This window comes from Ambystoma mexicanum, chromosome 6q, assembly GCF_040938575.1.
Source record: "Ambystoma mexicanum isolate Mex_15411 chromosome 6q, UKY_AmexF1_1, whole genome shotgun sequence".
Lineage (NCBI taxonomy): Eukaryota > Metazoa > Chordata > Amphibia > Caudata > Ambystomatidae > Ambystoma > Ambystoma mexicanum.
Window position 1 is genome coordinate 845,515,902 of NC_090937.1, and position 21,574 is coordinate 845,537,475.

A 21,574-nucleotide genomic window follows, 5' to 3' on the forward strand; every position below is an offset into this window, starting at 1 on the left:
TCAAGTCCCCCTCCTTCTTGGGTACGAAGAATAGGGGCGGGGCTTCTGGGGATTTGGAGGGCCGGATAAAACTTTTTGCCAGGTATTGGTCCAGATATGATTTCAAGTGGAGATTTTCAGGTTTGGTGAGTGCATACATTTGTCTACATGGGATTTGTGCACCAGGTACGAGGTCAATCTGCCAGTCATATGGCCTGTGAGTGGAAAACGTCTTGGAAATCGTGGTATTTGCTTGGTAGTGTACTTGTTACACTTAGTACCAACGCCTCTTTATCTTGGACAGGTGTCTCTGGGTCAGACGATGTCATTTCCACTTGGTAGCACACATGAGCACACTCATTGGAGAAGGCTAATTTCTTGGCTCGCCAGTCAATGTTAGGATTGTGAGCCACCAACCACAGCATCCCTAGAATCACCCGGAACTGAGGGTCCTTGATAAGGTCGAAGGCAATGGCTTCCCGATGTCCGTCTTGGCACAGAAGGGTCAATTCTGCTATGCGTTGCGTTACAGGACCAGAAGCTATCTCTGTGCCGTTGACAGTTGTGACCTTCTCAGTTGTCATTTTCTGACAGAGAGAAACCCCCATCCTTGTTGCCAGGCCTTGGTCTATGTAGTTACCAATGGCTCTGCTGTCTATGTATGCCTCCACAGCATGCATCTGAGACGGTTGTTGGTGACTTATCAAAATCACAGGCAGGGCAAGGTGTCAGGTCTGTGGCTCTTTTCCTTCACTTGACAAACGGACCTCTACACTTGCTGGTCCTGGAAGTTTTATGATTCTTGTTCTCCTCCTTTCTCTGTAGCTCCAACTTTTCTCCTAGGGGGTATTACGGGACATTCTCTGAGGAAGTGACCTGATTTCCAGCAGTACAGGAATGATTGCTGTTATCTCCTTTTGTCTCATTCGGCCTTGGTTAATGGGCTCCGTACCTCCCCAATTTGCATGGATTCCAAAGTCTTTTCTGATGAACGCGGACTGTTCTTCTTTGAGCGTACATACACAGTCCGATTCTCTGTTCTGGCTCGATCTGTCCTTCGATCTTGCAGCCTGTGGTCTAGCTGCACCACTAGGTTGATGAACTCTGCACAGTCTTTTGGCAGGTTTACCACCGTAGCTAGGACGTCTTTCAATTCCCCCCGTAATCCTCGATGGAATAAGGTTGTTCGTTTCTCCTCAGGCCACCCAGTTTCAACGACAAGTCTGCTAAAAGTGGCGATATATGTTAACAAATCTTGACTGCCTTGGCGGAGGAACAGAAGTTCATTATCCAGAGCTTGGCCCTGGGTATGTCAGGTGAACAGCTTCTCCATCTCCTGTTGAAACCCCATGAATTCCTGCAGGAGTGAGTCATCCTGGCTTACTAACGGTATGGACCAATCTGCTGCGCTGCCACTCAGATATGATAGAATGAAGGCAACCCACGACTGATCATTAGGAAAGGCTCTGGGTCTACAAAGAAAATGGAGGTGGCACTGGTTCATGAATACTGCATATTTTCTTGGGTCCCCCGTAAAACGTTACTGTGGGGACAAAGGAACTGCCCCAGGGAGGACCACCTGCACTGGATTTACGGATGTGGCTGGAACCGACAGAATACTTCCTGGCAATGGAGCCTGCTCAGCCTGTGTTTGAAGAAATTGTCTGGCTAATTCATCGGTGCAGTCCTTGGTGACAATCAACTCCCTCCTAAGGGCGTTGGTTTCTTGCCGGGCGCAGTGCACCTCAGTAACTGGGCTAGTTGGTCAGTCTCAGATGTTTCCATGACGCCCAGGTGGATGTTTTAATTGAGGCTTTGTGTTCTTTTATACTCGCCTGTTATCCACGGGGGCGCCACACGATATTGGATGGAGGTCTAAGCGCTATCCCGGACCCCTCTCTGCTTGGTTATGTGCCAGACATTGGGTAGCGCCTATAACAGGAGAATGGAGGGTTAAGATACTGGTTCTGTGATGGGTGGACTCCCACATCACTCTGATTCAAATCCCCTCCCTTGGGGTTATTGCTCAACTTAGGTTTTTGTGCGTTGAACTCTCTGTTCTGTCTCTCTGTGCAAGGGCGCATGGTTGGTGCGGGCGTTCCGTGGACCAAGTTGCTTCACTGGTCCGTGTGCCCTTATGTCGGGTCCAGACCGGCTGTGCTGTCTTCCAGGTGAGTTATGTCTTTTCCGTATTTATTCTGTCTCTTTCGTTCCCTACCTTTTCTGTCTTCTCGGTGTCTTGCTCCACTACGCTGTTCCCTAACAATGTCTCTTTTTGTTTTCACAGGGATGGTTGCGATCTCGAAGTTGCTGCGCCAATGGCAAAGACCACAGTGAGTTATTGATGCGTGGAGTGCTGCGCTGTTTATTGGTGTTAATTGCTAACCTGTGTTCTCTTCTCTTCTTTGTACAGTTTGCAGTGATGTTCCGGAGTGATGAGCGATTGAAGCGCTGCTTGCACAGGTAAGTGCTTTGTTAATGTTGACCTTGTTCCTTCTCCCTTGCAGGTTGCAGGGAAACCCGGAGATGGGCGAGGTAAGAAAAGCACAGGGTGCTGCCAGGACTCGCTGCTTGCCCAGGTAAGAATTGTTATTAATGCTGTCCTTGTTTCTTTACCTTTGCAGGTTGCGGCAAACTCCGGAGATGGGCGAGGTAAGTGAAGCGCAGGATGGATTCAAGTCCGGCTTCTTCACAGGTAAGTGTTCTTGCTTGCTAATGCTGTTCTTGTTCTTCTAGGTTATTAATGGAATCCGGATCTAGGGCTTCAGGATCGGGCCACCGGAGAAGCAGATGAGCAGGAGCTGGACACGGTGAGCATTACGCTGCAGTAGTGTAGAATAACGCAAAGCGTGTTCTGCTGTTTGGGTGTGGTTTAAATAGCCTAGTTAAAGTAGTTCCAGGCCAAGTAGTTCCAGGCCCAGCCACACCCAAAACACTAGACCACATGGCTTGGTTCTAAAGAATTCAGCTGTTTAATAGCCCTCCATGTTGGATTAAGGTCCAAAACTGGTATTGCTTTATTCCTGATAATGAGCCTGGCGCCAAAGGCGCCAGGACTGACTCCATGTCTGTTTCTGATGGAGTTTTAAGGCACTTGTGGCTGGTGTGAAGGGCTTCAGCCCCACTTCTGCCAGGGGGCTGTTATACCTGAGGGGGTCAGGGGCATGGATCGTGACAGCAGTTGCTACCAATGGGTGTAGAAATGTATAACAGGCTGGTTCAGATTGCAGAGATATATAACATTCTAGTTCAGGTTGCAGAAATGTGTGACAGGCTAGTTCAAATTGCTACAGAAAGGGTACAGAAGGCAGGTCTGGCAAGGTAGGCTACTTCAATTTTCAATAATAGGGAGCAGAAATGTATAACAGGCTAGTTCAGTTTGCTGCCAAAAGGGTGCAAAAACAGTGTTGGCAGAGTAGGCTAGTTCAATTTGCTAACAACATGGTGTAAAAACATAGGTAAAGTAGGCTAGTTCAATTTGCAATAATAGTTAGGCAGAGTATGCTAGTATGTTCAATTTGCTAACAACAGGGTGTAAAATAAGTGGTGCTCCAGCTGATAGAAGTTGTTACAAGGGCTGGGCGTATTGTGCATGCAGTGGTGTGCAGACACTCAATTCGGCGCATGCAGAGCAAATATCAGTTCGCGTACTATGGCAATACATGTGAGAAGGCCAGAGTCGGTAAGCAATGTTACCAATGACTCACAAACAATCATCGGATAAGCATAAGAGTCGTATTATGTTGAGTCGAGTAAGGTTTGCGGGCAAATGCAAGGTGTACGATGAGACAATAAAAGTATGTGATAACACAAAGATCATGCGCAAAGTGGTTAAACAGGCAGGAAAAAGTGCTACGGCTGCAAGCCAAATGCAATGAGCTGCTTGTACGGCCGGTGAATGTTATTGGCAAGACTTTGAGCAAGTGTCAAACAGTGCTTTCGAAAATAATGCAAACAATACAATGAGGCAATCGGATAGGCAAGAGGTGAATGCAAAAATCAGTGAAATGTTACAAAGAGACACTTACTAAGTACAGAGCATAACACGTGGAATATGTGGAAGAGGCATTCATAATATAATGCCGTTGGTCATAGGTGAGTGAGGAGCATGCTGAGGATTACAACACAGCAGTTAGCAAGTCAGGGCATGCCATGATGCAGTGGGCAAGGGTAGGGCCCGCTGTTTCTGTACGGTAATGCCTAGGTAAATGCGCAATGTATATTGGTCAGTCTAGTCAACACAGCTGAACCTGCGCATACGCAATATACAGTAATATATCACTGAAGTTGTGGGTCAAACGCAGGAGGTCAAATGCAGGAGGATAGATAACAACGGTCGGGGAGACCTGGGTATGGTAGTACATGTGATAACATGTGGTTGCATATACTGGCTGTAGGTGAGTGGGAAGCCACAATGGCCGGTGACTGGGCAGAAGAATAGCAGGCCAGCCAAATAGTGAAACTGTGGTAAAGTACTCACAAAGATGATGGATGGTCGCAGATGCAGGGTCCTTGGCCGACAGTCCGGACGGCAATGGACAGGCTTGGGACAGACAAGAGCCTTAGAAGGTGAGCCTTTCTGATGTCACTTACCTGGATCTAATCTGCTTACAGGGAGGAGGCGACATCCACAGCCTGACCTATCCTATTTTAGAGGTATATCCCTGTTATTTCCTCCTCCATAGTAAAAATCCTCTGATGTCATCCTGCCTATAAAAGAAGGAGGTATAGGGAGATTCAGGACATTCAAAACTCCGACATTCAAAAATACGGATTCAAAAATCGAACCTTCAAAATCCAGAGATCCAGACATTCAACATTCCACATTCACCCTGCAAGACTCCAGATCCAGGTAGAACCTCCTATCCAGGCAGAACCTCTGATCCAGGCATAACCATTTATCCAGAATTAACCCCTACAAAAATCCCAATAATTCAGGGAGAAAGGAGGAAAGGCTGTGGACCCCTTTGGGAGAATTCAGTGACCAGACCTGTCTTTGCCCAGCTGATGCACCCTGCTGTCCACTGTGACCAGAAACTGGTTGCTCCGCTCTTCCCTTAAAGGAGATCCTCGCTGCTGTGCAGTGACCAGACCCTTGTCCCGCTGTCCAGAGACCCGGTTAGCTGTCCAAACTACCAATTCAAGTGCATTTTGTAAGTGTCACCACTCTCCAGTAACCAAAAAGCTGCATACACCGCTCTGTTACCTAGCATTCTGTCCAATCCTATAAGAAATCCTATAAGTACCCTATTAACTTCTTAAATTGTCAGAATCCTCTGTGTATCCTGTCCTTAGAAAAATCTGTGTTAGTCTCCACGTGTAGCGTAATTGTCTCCAAATCATTTCAGTCCTTTGTGTAAGTCTTTAGTACTATTTTGAATGAATGAATTAATTTCCCATAGAGATGAACGCGGCCTGAATAGGTTAACCTTGCAAATTAACCTCCTTGCGTACTGTGTCTTTCTTTAAATATATAGCCAGTAAAATATAGTTTCAGTAGATTCAATTCATTTTGCTAACAAAACCGAGATTGCCTATGAAAGTGTTTCCTGTTTAAAAATCTGATTTGTTTCCTTCCTATAAAGAATCCCATACTGTCACCCATCAAGAGTCACCCTTTTACTTTAGTATCATACCTCCCAATCAGCGGTGGTAGGTCAGATTTCCAAATGATTTTTGCCTAGTATACCCGACACCTTGCTACTCCTCTCCACCCACACATAGCTTGGTTAACAGGGGTTTGAGGGAGTGTTGCAGGGGGAATGCATAACAGTAGTGCCATTTAAAAGTATTATCAAAAGTGACCCTGCTTTCATTCATTTTTGCCTTGATGTCTCTGATGTTAGAAAGTTAAATTAAGTGTATCATATGATTTTGCTGTGTAATTATCACCACACTGGTGATTGCTGCCCTATATTGAATCTGTTTGATTTTCATTTGAATTTAAAAATAAATAAATATTTCATTATTCCACACCGGCCTGGTTCATGGTCCATTGCGACAAAGGGTGTACGTCAAGGGGGGTGAGAGACGGGTTGGCTGCATTCTCAAAAATAGAATCTGAATGTAATGAACCTAAAAGCATTTTTTTTGTATGCCGCATCCCTGGCCAGTAGAAAGAGTCCTGATCTGGAGGGTGCCATATCTTTAAATCCGTGACAACCTCCTTAAAGGCATCCTCCCTTTCCTCACCTTTCCCCAGAAGCTCAATGGGCCTCATTCCGAGTCCGGCGCTAATGGAAAAACGATGGCGGTAAAGTAATACCGCCATCCTTTTCCGCCGTGGACTATTCTGCCCCATCACACCGTAATTACCGCCGCCGTAAAGTACGACGGCGTAAATAGCGGACCAGTGTCGCACGCCCGAGACACCACGTCGGAAATAACGCTAAGGCGTTAACCAGTGCTGATCCCAAGTAAAGCGGACACGGTAAAAACGGGCTCCACAAGGGCGCAAAGTACCTTAACGCCATGGCGTAATTACCGGCATCGCAGAGAAGGTGTTAACAACCCTGAACAGTGCCAGAAAGAGGAACAGGTGCACCCAATCAGCACAGGTGGAGTCCATAGAGTCAGGCACAGCACAAAAGGAGCACACCCACACACCACACCCACCCCCTCCCACACCAAGATGATACCAATTCTCGCAGCATTCATGGAGCTGGAGGCCCTGCTTGCAAGGCAGCAACTACGACAACATCAACAACAGCAACCACAGCCCCCACCACAGAGGATACACAGGAGGAGAAGGAGGCAGAGACAGGCCCAGCATGCCCTACCGGTGCAGCCACCATTACCACGCCGTCAGCCCCCAATTCCACGCATCAGACCCACCCCCTTCAACCTCACACCAGAGCAGATACACACCCTGTACCGGCTTGACCGGGACACCATAACCACCATAGTGGCCCTGATACATAACGACATAGTGAGCCTAATAGAAATCAGCACTGCCATCCCCCCTCTACTAAAGGTAGTGTCTGTGCTCCACTTCCTTGCCACAGGGACCTACCAGCATACAGTGAGGCACATGCATGGCATTTCACAGCCCATATTTTCCCGGATACTCAACCAAGTGCTCGATGCCCTCCTCAAGCACAGAAGGGACTACATATGCCTCCCCCGGACTCCCCAGGAGACATATGATACCAAAGCTGCCTTCCATGCACTTGCAGGCATGCCAAATTGCATAGGTGCCATCGACTGCACCCACGTAGAATTGGTAGTTCCCCATGCCATGGAGGTGCCGTATCGCAACCGCAAGCAATATCACTCCATCAACGTCCAGATGGTGTGTACTGCCAGTAAAGCCATCACACAATGCAATGCCCGATACCCCGGATCAACTCATGACTCCTTGGTCCTGCGGAACTCTACACTACCACGCTACATGGCGCGACATGCTGAACGACGTACCTGGCTGCTTGGTGAGTAACCGGAATGGGCCATGGCAGTCCATTGGGGCTGTGAGTAGGCTGTCAGCATACTCCACCCGGGTGGTAAAGGGTGGGGTAGAGAGATGCATACGGGTGGGACAGTCAACGCCATTGTACGATGTAATGGGGTGACTGCATCCTGGGACATGTGTGCATGGCCAGTGAACACCTGCTGCAATGTCAGATTAGCACAGTTCTCCACCATGATTGCACGAACACTTACCTTCATTCCACTCTCATGCAGGTGATGCTGGCTACCCATTGAAGCCGTGGCTCATGACCCCGGTCCGCAACCCACAAAACAGGCACGAGGAGGACTACAATAGATCTCATACCCGTACACGGGTGGTGATAGAGCAGACCTTCGGCCTTTTGAAGGCACAATTTCGTTGCCTCAGCCGGTCAGGTGGGGCCCTCATCTACAGCCACGAGAAGGTGGCCAAGATCACCATGGCATGTGCAATGCTGCACAACATGTGCATCCATCGGAACGTGCCACTGCCCCCTGACGTGGGTCTGCTACCACCAGATGAGGAGGAGGAGGAGGAAGGAATGGCAGGACAGCATCACGGGGCCGATGCATAGGAGGGACGTCACGTGCGACAAGCATTGATTGACCAATATTTCTGAGTCACAAGTCAGCTGAGGGGGTGAGGATGACAGGACATTGGGCACTGGGTGTGGGGATACATGTACTACATGCACTGTGAGACATTAAAAGACACATGCACAATGATCAATGTCCACTCTGTTTTCCAGGATACACCAAACTGTGTATTGTATAATCATGTGAAAACGTGTACAAATAATCCTCCACCCTCACCCCCCTCCCCCCCAACTCCCACGCACTCCCTCACCCCCCTCCCCCCCCAACTCCCACGCACACCCTCACCCCCCTCCCCCCCCAACTCCCATGCACACCCTCACCCCCCTCCCCCCCAACTCCCATGCACACTCTCACCCCCCTCCCCCCCAACTCCCACGCACATCCTCACCCCCCTCCCCCCCAACTCCCACGCACACCCTCACCCCCCTCCCCCCCAACTCCCACGCACACCCTCACCTCCCTCACCCTCCCCCCACAACAGCCCCACAATGGTCCCATCAATACTACATAGGCCACGTGTGTGGCTTCATAGTCAATGGGCACTCCCCGAGCCTGGGGTATCATTTTCGCATTGTGCGTTGTGACCTGCGGACCGGGCTGGTCTGCGTGGAGGAGCACTGGGAGGGTGGTTCCTCCTGCTGGGGCTGAGGTCTGGGGGTTGCTGCCTCCAGGGCATCAGCAATCCTGCCGAGCACCTCACAGAGCCGGTTTGTGGATGTAGTGATGACCTCGCCCAGAGCCTGCAGGTCATTGTGATGCACCAACCCTGATTCCCGGTTGTCCCGGAGAAACTCCTCTATCATGGCCGTGAGGTTCTGAGAGTGCACAGCTTCTGCGGCCGATGTGGGGGATGTGGTTGGCAGGCTTGGTATTGGGCCTGCAGGCCTCTCAGGTGTTTCGGCAGGGGAAGTGGGCTGATGTGAGACAGGTGTTACCCCTTCGCCTGTGAGACCTGGGCCATCACTCGACCCGGAGTCGCTGTGTGCAACCTGGCTGTACGATGGTGACTCAGGGCTGTAGACATTGGTCTCCTCCACGTTGACCACGGAATAGGATGTGGGGCTGTCTGGCACACTAAGGAGGCACATGGCAGCATTCTCCCCTGACATGCTGGATTCCTCAGGGTGCAGCGTGGGGCATGTTTCCGGCGGAACTGCAGCCATGTCCAGGTGCGCGGGTGGGGGTTGTGTACCCTCCATGGGGTTGCTGGAGCAGGTAGTGTAGTATGGGCCTTATGTCTGCCAGCAGGTATGCGCTGTACCCTGCCCCTGTCCCGGGAGGTACTTGGCCGGGAGCCTTCCTGCTCCTCACTTTCATGACCGCTACCTGTGGGGGGCAAGAGAGAGACATCATGATCAATGATCTGGGGGTCATCATGACTTCAAGCCTATGGTAACACATTGGGAGAGCAGCGTCTTGGTGATCTTTTGGTCGGTGAGTGAACTTGGCTTGGATGGTAAAAGCATACTGTTGGCGGGGTCAATCATGTTGGCGGAGTACTGTGGTGAGTGACATTGACCAGCTTTCTGTGTGGCATGGGCAATATGGGTGTCAGCCTTGCACCTGACATCATCCTGGGTCCCACTTGTTACGACATGGTTGCAGGTGGGGGGGGGGTCTACGAAGCAAACATGATGTGACTCTTTGGCCGACCCTTTGCGGTGAATTACATTAGGGATGCATGTACTGTTTGGACTCATGACACTCACCTGCATCAGCGGATGAGGGATCACCGCAATCCATTTCGCCAACACCTTCGATGGCTTCTGTGCCCATCATCTCCGCACATGTTTCCTCCCAGGGCATCATTTTGATGGGTGAGCCTGGGCCTCCTCCTGTCTCCAGGGCCTGCTGACGGTTTGCTGACAGGATGGCCCGCACCCTGAGACGGAGGTCATCCCAGCGTTTGCGGCAATGCGTTGTGCTGCGGGGGGTGTTCCCAACGGCGCTCACCCTCTGTGCGACCAACTCCCATATCTCCTTCTTTCTGAGGATGGTGGGCCTACGCATGTCGCTGCAGAATACGATATCTGCATGTTCATGCAGAGTGTTGACCAGGACCTGTAACTCATCCTGGGTGAATTTTTCTTTTCTGATGCGCGCAGCGCCCTTTTTCAGAACTTTAGGCATGATGCTGTTCTCTGTAGTATTTTTGGTCGATCTGAGTCCTGTATGGAGTCCTGTATGTCCTGTATGGAGAGGATTGCAATGGATTGTGATTTTAAATATGGCCGCCGTGATGCTTCCCGTTCCTGTGCGATGACGTTATTTCCGTTTCCGGTATTTAACGGTGGCCGTAATTTACGCTTAGCGTAAATTACGGTCTCCGCTAATTACGGATTCCATCGAAGGCGATGGTGTTAAATACGTCTAGGTTTATGGCGGTAAGGGGTTTGACGGGACCTTTTGCGCTATGCCGCAAGGGAGTTTACCGCCATGGCGGAATACTCGTGCACACGAAGTCGGAATATGGTGGAAATAGCGCCTTCCAACCACATCGTACATGGTATTTACGCCATGGCGGTAATTAGTGTTACTTACCGCCGGACTCGGAATGAGGCCCAATGTCTCCAGAGCTCTGGTCCTTTCTAGGCTGTACTACTACAACAGCCTCTTCCTCATTCTACTTTTTCTCTGTACGCCCCCTTCAGCTAATCCAGAATAGGGCTGCAAGACTTATTCTTGGTCTCAAGCCCAGGGACTGTATCTCCTTAGTACTAATATCTCTCCACTGGCTCCTGCCGGCCGGGAGGATCAAATTCAACACCCTCTGCATCATCCACAATGCTTTCTAGGGCCTGAGACCATGTTATCTCCAACTTTACCTCTCTAAATACTTCCCTGCTAGAGCCTTGTGCTCCTCTAACTCCAACTCTCTGCTCATCAAAGGCTTTTCCAAGCATGAAGTACGGGGCAGGTCTCTCTCCTTGGCTGATACCTGCCCCTGGAGCAGCCACCCTGCCCCCTCAGTCTTGAGCTGGACCTCCTGAAGTGCCGGAAACTTCTCAAAACTCTGCTTTTCTCTACCTCTTTCGCCCGTTCCCTTTCCTGCTAATCAGCCCACTGCCGGTGAGACTCGCGGGCTGGTCCTACATGAATCTCACAGGTTACCAGGCCCTCCTGAGCTGGTTTCTCCAAAGTATTTGTAGTGGGGATGATGTTGTGAGCAGATTTGCATTGGCAAAGATTGCATCTATAGTGTGGTCTGCTGTCTGCGTGGCTCCTTTCACCATTTGGCATAGTTGCATTATCTCAAGCTGTTTAGAAGTTGTAGAAGTCACCGAGGATGATGAGGTGATCATGTTTAATGGCCAGGATATTTGGGAGTGAAGTGTATTTTCAAGGAATCCCTGCGAATATGAAGGTAAAGTTTTGCTGATTGATTCAAATTGTAGTACCTTTGAAGCAATTTTGTCTCTGGGTTTCACCCTTAAGAATATATTTCAGCCATTTCTGAAAGCATAATTGATATGCAAGGGAAGGATACGTGAAAGAATGGGCCTGCTAATCCCTCGTTTATGCTAGAAAAATGTGTACATAATTCACAAAAGCGTCAATTTCTAACATGTGCACAAGCATTCAAATCATGCTGAAAGGGGCAACGGATGCACAAAATGGTAAGAAAGCATGTAAATAAAATAAGTGAGTGGGGTATGTAAGAGGTGGGTGGTCATGAAACGTGACAAGCCTGCCATAGTGTGCATGCAAAAGGGCATAGAAAATGAAAGCAAGATCGTCGTTTAAAAACAGGCCTGTCATGTACACGAGAAGAGTGTAAATCTTTCACCTGACAGATGATGCGGTCTTTTTGAGGTAGACTCTTTCCAGAGGTGTAGCTAGGATTACTTTCCAGGGTCGGCTGTGCTTCATACTCGCTGGCTCAGGACAGGGGCCCCCATAGCTAAAGGAGATATATTCATTTTATTGGGATGTTTCCATTCAAATGCTCTGACAGATCATGGAAAAGTGTGAACTATTCTAGGCCATTGAATAGATTTAACTGGTTAAAAGGCAAATGGCAAAATGCCCACTTCCACTGTACTTGAACATAAAGTAATATGTTTTATGATTGTACTTTCAACACACATCAAAAGAAACTGTTACACGGATAGCTGCTATTAGTGATCGACAAGGGAATACCTCTTGTTGTTGGGTGTTGGCATAAAAAAAATGAATTGCTAAAAAAAGCAGTTGCATTTATTGCAGTGTGAGTGACCTATCATTCACACTCACCAAAAAGAAGTAAAATTCACTGCATGATAGTGAGTATGAGTACCAATAGCTTAATCACATTTTAAATAATGAAGGTTCACATTACCCAACTAATCAGTGTTCCTTAAACATGGTATGTATAAGGATAAAAGAAAGAGTTGGCCCGGGCTGAATTCAAGCATTTGTATGTTTTCTATTCTGCAGCTGAAATTAAATGTATGCAAAGTAACTGCTGAGTATGAAAATTCCTGTTGAAGGTAGAAATGCAGAAAAAGCACAATACCCATTTCCCACCTGACACGTTCCTTCATGAACACTCCAGTTTTTTAAAAAAAATATGCCAAAGGAGAGCTCTCAGCTCATGTTTTGTAAGTCCTGACGTTTGCATCGCATGGCATTTTGTAAGTCCTGGACATATTATAAATGGAGGGCTGCGTGTACCAGAATGCAACATGAACAGAACCGAAAATCATGAACTGCTTCATTATTTCTCACCGGATATGGCACAACTTCAGACCTCTTCAAAATACCCATGCATGGCTGTGCATCTTTCAGAATTACAATTTAAAAGAGTGTGTGTGTTTTTCACCTGCTTGTTGTCGTTGTTTGATGGAGCAATCTGGTACAGTGCATAATGCTCAGGACATTTGTTAGTCTACAATTAAAGGTGTTACATCCCTTCCAACAGATGGCCAGTCAAAGCCTCCTGCTTGGTTCCCAGCTGTTAACATCACAGATAGTCCTGGGCTTCATTGGCATTTGTTTCAGCAACATGGTCTTTCTACAGTGCTCCCACTGCTTCCCTTTATGGCTGAGGGCTCCAGGTGGGAACGAGCACTTAATAAGGATGTGAGACGTCTGTGCATACTTGTCCTTTGCAGCGTGTCCATCCAACATCCTGCAGTCAGAAAAGGGAGATGCATCCCAACACGATTTCAACTCCGGTGCCCAGCAGCCATTTGCATTCACGGAAGGCAGAGAGACTGGTAACATGATTTTATTTGATTATATTTAATGGCGTAAACCAACTGCAGTCCGGGCTCTGCTGAAGTTGGCGATCTGATAGTTTATTTCTCTCCAGGTCTGTCCCGTGTCCTAACCTACTCTGACATCGCTTTCACTCCAAGGGCTTGCAAGCAGCACCAAATAGGGACGAGCAGAGCAAGAAAAATCCTGGCAAAAAAGATGGTAAGGCAAATGGCATTGCTTTATCAATGGAAAATAGTCAAAAGATAACACATTCACAGAGTAACATCATATTTTATTTTTATAAAAACTGCACACCCCCTTTAAGGCTGGAGAACTTTCAGCAGGTGACCCACGGGCTTGTCTCAGCTTGCACATGCGTATGCAGTCAAACCATATCCCTGTGCAAGGAATGGCCCCATTTGTGTTGAGAATGTCCAGAGCATCTCGTTCTAAAATAACACATTGTATCCGGAATTCAAACTGAAGTATAAATCTATGCACCTTCTAGCCCAACTTCCACAATACGACCCAAGACGACATAGACATGGCCCTGCTGCCATGAAGCCTGTCGGCAGCGATAGTGGTGAAATATCCAAATGGTACGGAGAACTGAATGGAAATGCTATAGTAGAAATGATGCTGACAGAAGGGAGGATATCACATCCAGTCCAGTGTCTGTATTCAGCAGTGGGTGGATGGATGCTGGAGGAAGCAGTTTTTAGATAGGAGATGATGATGGGGACGTTGGGCCTCATTACAATTACTGCCATTCTTGTTTCCTGCTACCATCTTCTCAAATGGCGGTATATCCACCAAATTACAAATGTCCGGGCCTCATTGTGATGCTAGAGGTAATAAATGGTGGTAATGAAAGGCGACCATTTCTACTGCGCTTCTATATTTAGCAGTAGTCAGAGGAAATATGTTCTTCTAGTAGCGTGAGGTCTTTCCCCTCCAGAAATGAAGGATTTGTCACTGGCCCTCTTACTCCTCCATTATTGCTTCCTTCCCAACATAATGGCAAATAACAGCAACTACGAATGTAGAGGGCTTGCCTCAAAATCCGCTGGGGCTAGCTGTCTTAATGCGTCCCGTGGGTATTATTCCTCACTAGGGAATACTGTAGGATTCCATTGGGCATAGGGGAAATACCACCAGCGGCAATTCCACAGTTGAACATTTCTCCATGTTTCTGGCGGAAATACCCTACAACCAACTTTCCACCAAGCCCATCATTTCACTCAGTGGCATGAATAGTGGTCATTGTGTTCTATTATTCTACTGCTACAGCCATGCTCGGAATGCGGTCCATTGTGCTATAGCTTGTGAAAGTCCTTACTAATTATGATTTCAAACATTTTTGGATTAACAGCACACGATTTGAAATCAATCTCATAGTCTATGAATTTAGTAGGAGACAAGCCACACTGGTAATGTCCTTAGAGGCTGTATGATAAACTGTTCTTCCCTAATCCATGTTAATGTATACAAATCAGCATACTGCCCGCTGAAACCAGTGAGACATTTTGCAGGATAGCACATTTCTGTAGACATCTTGGGATGCTTTCTAGCACCTATCATCGCCATTGCCTTTCCTCTCACGCTCATGTTTTTTTAATGATCAAAATAGGTAAAGAGAAAAGATGTGAGTACACATTCACACTCAGCGGCATATTGATTGCCAAAGGCAGAGATGTTCTTGTATGTGACACAGTGCATGTCTAAATCCAAGGGGCAGCAGAGCACTTCAGAGAGAGTATTCCTTGCAGCAGGAGGGCTTCAATTCAGTCCAGGTCACAGACACTACCATGTGCTCCGTTTTTGGCTAGTATGGTGGGGGTTTATAAAAGATCTATTCTACAAAAGGCCAAGTGCAAGATATTCCACATACTCTGGAGCATTTGCCTGAGCAGTTCAGGTATTCCACCATAATTACTCTACGACTAATCCCAGTGGGTTAAGTCCTAGATGGTTATCGCCTGGAAGGTGAATGGATAAGATAACATAGAAGAAATGTGCCACAGCATTCTCATTACTTCTTTACTGTCCATTGAATCTTCGTAGCCAAATCCAGATCATTAGGATGCCCACACTGTGTATCCTATTCGAGAGAAATGGACTTTCCCCTAGGTTTAGAGAAAATACATGTTTTAAGCAAGATTGTTATATGGGCTCCCACAGCTAAAATGTGTTATTTTATGAAAATATCCTTGGCTTTCACTCTCATTTTCTATGTGGCGGAGCATGAAATGGAAACATCAAAGCAAGTCTTGACAGCTCAATTTCCCACTCTGCTCCTTTTCCTGCAGTGGCAAGATGGAGGAAGGGAATGGAGCAGAGATAATCAGCCTAATCTGATATGGAAAGTTAATTGCATGCAAGGGACCACATATATTTACTTTTCACAAGACAGAAAGTAAAATGAAAGAGTAAAAGTGAGTTTGCCTCACTTTACTTTTTCCTCCCCTCCACCTTTTAAATCTTTGAAATAGCATGCAGGCGACGCCACTGCACAGGACTGTTAACCTTCGTAGACCAGTACATGGAATTAACATTGCATGTGAGATGAGGCGGTTTGTATTTCCTTGGTTCCTGTCCAATCCTGCCATAAATCGGGCACGGTGCTAGTCAAATTATTTTAAGTCTGAAAAATAATGTGAAAAGCAAATGAAGGCCAAGCTCTCTAATGCAATACATTGAAATTATGCTACCGGGTCGCAAGAGCAAAATTAACCAACACAACGGACAATCCTGTTACAAGCACAAAACACCTTGGACCTCAGTACAAGTGAGCCGGTCCGTAAATAAAGGTGCCGGTAACAACGCTACCGGAACGCTTTCTGGACAGGCTCACTGCAAGTCTGCCGGTAAGGGCTGTGAAGCCGGTAGTTCAGGCCCCTACCGGCAGGTTTTTCACTGAAGCACCAGGGTTTCCATTCCCATGGCGTCCTATGGGACTACACAGAAATAAGAACTAACATTGCTCCACCGCCTATGATATTCCGGTAGCACTGGGATGTCAGACGGTGGAAACGGTAAGGCCAGGTTACTGGCAACCTCATAATGAGGCACATGTTTTGGTGTATAAATCATATGAAATTGTTTAAAACGAAACGTCCAATATTGTAACATACAGAAATAATGTTTATATTCAAAACACATCAATACACAATGATAAAAGAGCGAGTTGAGTTAATGACTAAATTGCTTAATTGACGGATGAAGAAACTATTACACAGTTAAACATTTGTATACTTAGTAATTCCATTTGGCACACAAACAAGAGCACATATAGATACCAACAGTAATTGTACAATCAATAAAGACAAACAAGACATAACAACGAGAGAGATTAGCACAACATGGTCCTAGTGTTGCTGTATGTTAGCATTAGCAGTGTATGCTACACAATTTAACCCAATATCTAACCATCTGAACAATGGTATTTGTTCCATTATGGGTCTGGGTGATTCAAAAAGATTAGTATTCATCAATGCGTCTACTCAAGACCTTAGGTTTCAGCTCTCTGGTGCCCCTCAATTTTAAGCTTAGACTTCATCAGGACACTTGTGTGGATTCATGCCCTCTTGGATGGATTCCCTGAGTTGGTGCTCCGAGCACGAATGCACATGGCCATTTATTCAAGGTGAATTAAAGCACCAGTGTTGATTCTGGTAAATATCCTTAGAGTTACTGTATGTGTGTGGCAGCCCACCACGCAGTGTTGTAATTGTGTTCCAACCCGACTGCGGTTATCATGAGAACCGGAGTCGGGTCCTAGATCCTAGAGCAATAATGAATCATGCCTTCATCTCCTGGAAAGAGGTCTGCTATCTTTCAACACTACAGGCTAGTCAGAAAATCTAGCTTACCCACATAATCGGTTTACTTACTCTAACAGGGAACCCAAGATCCTGCTTTTACAGCAATTGACTTAATAGTGTTCATTTTTAACATGTTTTGGTTGGTCGCTTTATGATGACCATGTTTTGATTATTTGTTGTTCATAAGGTTTTTTATCTTCTTTTAATGACAAGTCTGCTTGTAAATACTTTGTTTTCTTGTTGAGTGGATTGAATTTACTGATGATCAGCAGATATTTTTTGAACTTATAAATATAAAATAATAAACAAGAAGCCTGGTGTGACACAGTAAATTGGATAGATCGACTAGTGGGAAACCTCATGTCAAGGGCACAGCTCAACTGTCACTCACATACCTAATGGGATCTTGGAACCTGATGGACTATTGAAGGTTTTAACGCACTGGGGAGACAATATTCATTATACTCCAACCCTCACAGATCTTCTGCCTGTATTTTATTCTTGATTTAAAACCCTATGCTAGCTGAGGTTTTAGTAGCAGAAGTGGGCGATACACTGGCCACAGGCCATGCATATATTTTCTTTTGTCCAGGACTGCTCTGCCGGGTGGTGTTGATTTGAAAAGATGTCAGGTGAACTAGCCTTATTCCTGCAAGGATATGAATGTTCAATGCAGGATATAGCTGTATTATGGGACGCATTGAGGAGTACGATCATTAGTTGTTCATCCCAAATAGTGTTTAGGAGCCTGGATTCAAATGACCTATTGTTTACCCATGCTAAATATTGTCCATGGACTTGATTAACAGAACCTTGGCAAGAATCGTTGTCCCGATATGCTCCAGGTGGAGCTTTACAAACAGGAACCATGTGTTTTGATTCCTTTCATGACAGGGCTGTTTACCCATATAAGCACCATTGCTTTTCCCATACAACTGTCTTCATTAACGGTGGCAGGAGGAATCCCTCCAATTGCTGGATTTGTTGTCTAAGTAATAAGGAACATCCTTGTTGGCCTGCTTGAAATAGTGGTGTGGTGAATACAGCATGCTTTCCCTCTTACAAGCAGGTTTTCATTTGCAGCATGTCCAGAGTGGATCACTTCTTCCACTTTTATACACTTTTGCAAAAATATGTAATCTTGGAGAAACAGAACATTTACCTGTTGTTTGTTTTCTTAAATCTGCCTTTGTCACGGTGCCTTTTAAGCACATTTGGGATAACTTCTCATCCCGTCTTCTCTTTTGGCATTTATACGTGATTTATATGTGAAGAACAGGTCGACAGGGGTTTAGACAGGGACAGTACAAAACACGTCACAGTAACTAAGTGTGTCAAGCAGGGTTACGTCTTTATTATATTCTTTTTTTTCCCTGTACATTGACATCGACTATACGAGCATTGACAACTTTGAGGAGGTTTTTCACCTATTGTGGATGAGGAAACTAGGTGTGTTTCTCTCTTGTAGATGAATATTGTTTTATAAAACCCCTGTTGGGGCGCAGCTACAGCCACATATTTTCCACAGCATCTACAAAGAAAAGGGCCATATAATTAAGCTGAACAATACCAAATCTATATTGTGTCATCACCACTGGAGTAATGCTTTATATCAATGCCTGATGGCTAATTTCGATTATTTGGGGGCTAAGGTGCAAAGGAAAACTGTTCAGAATGTTTAACATGCGTAAAGTGTAACCACTTGGGCAAGATATGGATGAGGTTATCAAATCTGACTTTAGTGGCAAAGTGATGACGAAATCTGCATTAGAGGGATTTATGGCCATAACTGTTGCTGCTGCAGCCTGTGATGTAGAAATATGGGCACCAGCAATATCACCACTTTAACGATGGTAAAGCATAAGTACTTAAGAAGCTTCTGGGTTTAAGGTCTCCAAAAATCCTGCTGTGAACAGAATTGGTACATTGGGGAATCACTTACCACACAACAATAAAGGTATTGCTATCTGGGTTAAGATTTGGTCTTCACCTTGGCTTCAGAAATATAACAAGGCACTGATCAATCTCCTGGGCACCCAAAATACTAACCAGCTGCGACCGGTGAAGCGTGTCAGTGATTTACTGATGAGAATAGATATGAAATAACCCTAGATTGTGTAATGTGTCCTCAAAGGAAACAACAAATTCTCCCCTCAATAAGTGTTACACAAGGGACTTGATCATGAATGGAAAGCCCGGACGACTCCTTTTCCATTATTTCTTGACTAAAGAGTGTGTGGGTTTTGGAGAATACTTGGAATGTATTAAATCGTTTTTTTCGAGGACTTTATTTTTTTAAAACCTTTGCCTTGGCACAATAACGTCGGCATCCTTTACTACTCATTGGCATATGGCCGCAAGTTCGAATTTCCAACACTTCTTATCTGTGAGGGAAAATGAGATAAATGTCCTCTTATTCTCCCCGCAAAACACCAAGGAAAGGGAATCAGTTGCTACCAATCCTAAATAATTTGGCAGTTCATGCAGTTTAACATGCTGCCATAATGTGAAAATCTACCTCATTGCCCCATGTCATTCCGGGCCATTCTGTGTTAATCGATGCACCAATGCATGGTCACCAGTCATGTCATAAACCTAACATCTCAGCATGACGAGGCCCATGTTTACACAGGAATATTTTCTGATGGTATATTAAGCTCAAATATGCGTAACATGGCAGTCTCACATCCCCTTTCATAAAATCCCACCCCTCAATTCTGGGCAAATAAAATTTGATTCCACTATACAGATAAGAGGTAGTGGATGTATAGGCTATGTAAATGCCACTTTACTGTAACCAATGGCCAGTTTGCATTTGTCTGCTATAAGTTTGAAGTCAAAGTAAGGCACTGAGGGTTTTGAATACTCTATTCTAAATGCACATGTATATTGTGTTCTCAAAATACTTGTAGTTTTGGCAAAACATACATGTGCGACTTCCACTAAACATGAGGGTGTTACTTGCAAGCTATATGTGTATGGGTGTGATATTGAATACAGCTAAGTATGCAGCTTTAAATTCACATGTGCATGTTTGTGTGTGTGCGTGTACTGTTTTCAATCTATTTGAGTGCATGACTTTCAATCTCTGTATGCCTGCACAGATTCAATGTCTGCATGTGTCTTTGGGCTGGTGATATATTATTCCCCAATAACATATACATTGTTAAAAGAGACTTTCCCTTCCACATTACAGATGCATCTGTGCATTCAACAATAAGGGATTGCAGAGGTTTGCACTTCACACAATTCTAATTAAATAGAATTGATTCCATACTCATGTTTTTTGTGCAAGAACCTGATCTATGACTATGGCTTCCCCCGGCTGTATTAATTCACAATATCACCCTAGGCAACAATATTTACCAAGGACACTATGATCCCAAATTACTCCAAACTGGCTAAAGCTCCTGATGATAGTGAAAATGATACTGAATTTTAGAACAGCAAGTCTGCATTATAGTTGCACCAAAAAGCATTTAGTTTTAAATATAGTTCCTCAATAGAAAGCATGTTGGGCTTTAAAGATGAAGCTCACTTGGTGACCCATTTAACTTGGATGACATAGGGCATGTAAAATATCCACACCTATGTTCCTGTTCTCAAACTGAATTCCCCGGATTTCCCTGTGCTTTACTTTCACAGATCTACACTAGTCAATCTATAATGACAGTTTGGGATTGATTGGGGTTTAATGTACTTTTTGAATGAGCCTTCTGATTTTGGATAGTCAGCTTGGGACACTTTCAGCCTGGATTCATTCCTTCAGCATATAGTCTCTTCAGGTGGCTGTCTAGAAACCAAATTACAAACATAGCCTGGTCATCCTTCTTTCAATGGACTGGTATCCAATCTGTCTCGGGGTCAGTCATAGAAAATATAAGCTCTTCGTGCCTATATATATAGTCCATTTGCAATGTTAATCTTTCCACATTCCACCCATATTCTCATTATGTCTGTGTGCATGAAATTGCATATCTCTCTGACTTCTCCTTTACCTTGTGACAGGAGTGTGGTTTTCCCAGCTCCAACGATGGGGGTCAAAAACACTCCATATGAAGAAATGTGCATTTCGTTCTCAGACCTATCTTTGAATGTGAACATGCAAGATTAATAAATCAAATATTGTCAAATTCTGTAAATCAATGTGCACATGTAGACACTTGAATGGTTGCTGTGAATTAACATCTGGTGAAGTTACTTATTTTTGCAATTTTTTTGCCCATTCAAAATGTGACACAGTACATATTGTTTTACATAATTTGGTAGATATTATTTCTACCTACAACATTTCAGACTTTCATGTTGATTTGAGCTTGCTTTGCAATGCAGCAATTACTTTGATTGCATAGTTGATTTAAGATGTCCCTCATGTAACTGTCTATTCATGTTGCGAATGTGGAGTCGGTGATGTTTTCCTGCAGATGGCAGTGTTGGTGCCTTCATACTCCATTTGCATGATCTCAATATGTGTTCCTAGCAGATGTATTTTGTTGTGCATCTAGTTCCATAACCTTTAACATAACCTGGGCTAATGGAATGTGTAT

The 21,574-nt window shown here is 45.5% G+C and overlaps 1 protein-coding gene across 8 annotated transcripts in view; it reads right to left on the reverse strand.

The window, feature by feature from the left end:
* Nucleotides 1-21,574, reverse strand: part of NPY5R (neuropeptide Y receptor Y5) — a 551,355-nt gene that overhangs the window by 416,690 nt on the left and 113,091 nt on the right. For 2 of the 8 annotated variants that reach the window (XM_069631371.1, XM_069631369.1), the window contains exon 2: nt 11,810-11,923. The exons of the other annotated variants lie outside the window; for them this stretch is intronic. The gene's annotated coding sequence lies outside the window, so the exon portion shown is untranslated. The remainder of the gene's footprint in view (nt 1-11,809; nt 11,924-21,574) is intronic. 8 annotated transcript variants of the gene reach the window in all.